We start from the raw sequence: 3,972 nt of genomic DNA, 5'->3' as shown, positions 1-3,972 counted from the left end.
AGGGGCCCTTCCACTTTACGCCTCAGATTCATTTTAAGTTGCGGATCACTGTGTTGGTGCTGAAGTGATCCCATCACAAGATGGTTTCTAGTTGATTAATGTGACAGTGAGTGTTCTAAAGACCGGCCTCACACCTATTTGCAATCCTACTTGTGTATTTATTTTCTACAAAGCATACATTTGTGGATATACACCTTAAAAAAAATCACAATTTCTATTATTTTAAAACCTGAGTTACTCCATAATCTTTCCATGTACCCCTGAGTACAAGTTCTGCTTTAGATTTTATTACATCATTGTATTTACCCATGTTTTGGTCCATTTCAGTGAGTGCTACTGTTTAATAATGCAACATCTAGCGTGCACTGCTGCCTTGGTCAGTTTTACTTTAATATGTCTCGTGCACTGATTTAGAACAGATATGACCTTCATGAACTCCTGCCAACTGATCAGAAACAGGTATTTTCTGATTAAATGTCATACATTATTATGAGAGCTGAAAATGTAGTGATTAACACTGTGTTGACCGTATGCTAACAAGAACAAACTTGAGTTTGTGTTTGGCTGTTTTGTCGCTTCTTTCCCTAATTTGTTATTGATTGATACAGACTGAATTGACTTTAAAGGATTTGGGCTGTGGTTGTTGTTGTCAGCCAACAGCTGCAGCTTTAATGATTTGATTTTTGGTTTTGGTGTGTGGATGAAGCTGTTTTGAGGCTTGGTGGTGCTAGATTGGCTCTCAGGTTGTCTCCCTCACATACGCACACAAACGCACAAACACAGGCCTATAATCTTTCCCCATGCTGATCAATAAACCTGATAACAATTCCATCCTGCCAGCCGGCAGTGACTAATGCTCCTCAGACTCCTGAGAGTCGAGAGCGCTGGAGAGAGGGAGAAACAGAGGGAGACAGAGAGAGAGGGTGACAAACCATGGATAGGTGTGTGTGGTGCTACCTGTAGTGGGCACAAATCAAGAAAACCTAAGAGAAATATTAATGCAACTCACGGAGAGACTGAGTATATAACCCTTTATGGCTTTTTTTTGCCTAAAACTGTGATTGCTAAATTTCAGTCTTAACACTGATGGCCATTTGTATGAAACTGATCTACAACCTGTAATGACCAAGTGCTTGTGTAGAGGACAGTCTTTGAAAAGTGAAATCTCAGACATCTGTGATTTTGAAGCTGCAGAAGCAGCAAGACCCATAATTCATTAAAGTTTCATGAAACTTGCGAAGGGGCAGTCTGAGGGGCCACATTGGGTTTTCCAAATCTAAATTTACTTACAGTGCACACACCAAGTGAATTGGTTTAATGTTTTTAAATGACCAAAGGCATCAAACTATCAGGAGCAGACTGCAGCAGCTGTTCTTAGGTTGATACTTAAAACTGTTTTCCAATTGGAGATTTTTACATTACCAAGATAGACAAGAGGGTTCCTGGTTCAAATCCAGGGTGGGGGAGCCCTTCTGTGCAGAGTTTGCATGCTCTCCCCATGTCAGCGTGTGTGTTCTCCAGGTACTCCAGCTTCCTCCCACAGTCCAAAGACATGCAGGTTAATTAGTGACTCTAAATTGGCTGTAGGTGTGAATGTGAGCGTGAATGGTTGTCTGTCTCTATGTGTCAGCCCTGTGTCTAGATAGTCTGGAGACCTGTCCATGGTGTACCCTGCCTCTCGCTCAATGCCAGCTGGGATAGGCCCCAGCACCCCCCCGAGCCCTAACAGAATAAGTGGTTACAGGAAATGAATAAATAAATAAGTTAAAATTTGTTGCAATCCATAAACTAGTTCTGATTGGTTGTTAGTGACAACTAAAGCTTGTTAACAGGCTTATTTATTAACTAACCGGGTGTAACTGTTGCATAGCTAACATAGCCAGCTAACTACAGTCAACATTATCTCGCTAACCTTGAGATTTAAGAGAAAAAGTGGTAATGTGGTCGACATATCCAACCTGACAACTTACAAAAAAACATAATATAGACCTACCCCGAATAACAAAATGCAATGCTAATAATGTGATGCTTATAACATTGGTTAGCTTAACATAAATAGCATTTACTCTGACATGCACCAATTTCTGCATGTGTTCATGAATAAATAAAGGAATGTTTTTTCTTTGTTTACATGCTTGATTGTAGGCCTATCTAACTAGATGCACTCGGTTGTTTCCTCACAACAGTAATAATTAGGACATCCTCAGTTTTAATGGTGCAACCTCATTTAGTAAATCATCAGTTTGAAACCAGCTGGTAGGCGCTACGAACTCTGGAAAGACTTTTCACTTGAAGTTAGTGATGTGTCAAAAGGTCATCTGCGTGGCAAGAAGGTCACAGGAGGTGTTATTTTTGAATTCCTTCTTCTTTTGACATTTATCAGTCACTCACTCTATTTCTTAATCTGTATTTCCAGTCATACAGATATACGGCTCACGTATCATATAAATGGGCTGTAATCCGAACACTGCTGTTTTCATCTTATCATCAGTTTGACATTCACCTCCTGATCTGCTGTTCCACGTCGGTGAGCAGACTTCCTTCGCTCTGCCAGGGCAGCAGAGAGCATGTGGAGAGGAAGGGAGGGGTGAGGGAGGGTGGTTAGTGTTACGATGCTGGCAGTCTCATTACACAATGGCATGTATTAAATATACATTGCATGGCTTTAACAGCCTCAGACGTGTCCTCGCACTCAGTATGGGACCTATTTCTCACAATCACAAAGAGCTTCTAATTATTATTTTTCACGCTGCTCTGAAACGACTCATCGAAAAGCTCATTTACTTGGTTGGCTCTGACGGCAGCCTGCCTGATTGCTGTGCTAATTTTCCTTTCAGATCTCACTCTGCTTGCTTCTCATATAAATAACACTGTGACATAAATACCAACATATCGCTGAGCATAGATAAGAATGTACTTATGCCTCATAAAGTTTCAAACAGGGCCAGTCCAAGTGTTTTGGGGGCCTTTAACAGCAATGCCACACTAGATCTTGTTCCTGCACTGACGTCTGTTAAAAGTCTTAAAATCAGTTTTAACCCTGGCCATGAATACTTTCCCTCCATCCTTCACAGTCACAGATTTAACTTTTGCCTTCCGTCTGTGCCAGAATCCTGTTGGATGTTCTTAAGGTCGGCATATTTGAGGTCCAAAATTTACTTCAACTCAAAGGTCCAGTGTGTATGATTTTGGAGAATCTATTGGCAGAAATGGAATGTAATATTCAGAACTATGTTTTCATTAGTTTATTATCACCTGAAAATAAGACAACAATGGCTCTAGAGCCGGGGGTCTCGGGGGCGGGTTGTCCAATTTCGGGGGCAGAAGTCGCTGAGGTAGTGAAGGAACTGTGCGGCGGCGGGGCCCCGGGGGTGGACGAGATTCTCCCTGGATATCTCAAGGCTCTGGCTGACACGCCTCTGCAACATTGCGTGGACATCGGGGGCAGTGCCTCTGGAGTGGCAGACCGGGGTGGTGGTCCCCATCTTCAAGAAAGGGGACCAGAGGGTGTGTTCCAACTACAGGGGGATCACACTCCTCAGCCTACCCGGTAAGGTCTACGCCAGGGTGCTGGAGAAGAGGGTCCGGTCGATAGTTGAACCTTGGATTGAGGAAGAGCAATGTGGTTTTTGTCCCGGACGCGGAACCGTGGACCTCCCTCGCCAGGGTGCTGGAGGGGGCATGGGAGTTCGCCCAACCAGTCCACATGTGAAGGCTTACGACCGTGTCCCCAGGGGCATCCTGTGGGGGGTGCTCCAGGGGTATGGGGTTGGTGGCCCTTTGCTAAGGGCCAGCCAGTCCCTGTACCGAAGGAGCACGAGTCTGGTTCGTGTGGCTGGCAGTAAGTCGGACCTGTTCCCGGTGAGGGTTGGACTCCGCCAGGGCTGCCCTTTGTCACCGGTTCTGTTCATAACTTTCATGGACAGAATTTCTAGGCGCAGCTGAGGGGTGGAAGGTGTCAGGTTTGGTGAC

The sequence above is a fragment of the Epinephelus moara genome, chromosome 10, assembly GCF_006386435.1.
Source record: "Epinephelus moara isolate mb chromosome 10, YSFRI_EMoa_1.0, whole genome shotgun sequence".
Taxonomy (NCBI): domain Eukaryota; kingdom Metazoa; phylum Chordata; class Actinopteri; order Perciformes; family Serranidae; genus Epinephelus; species Epinephelus moara.
Note: the sequence above shows the minus strand (reverse complement) of the source record.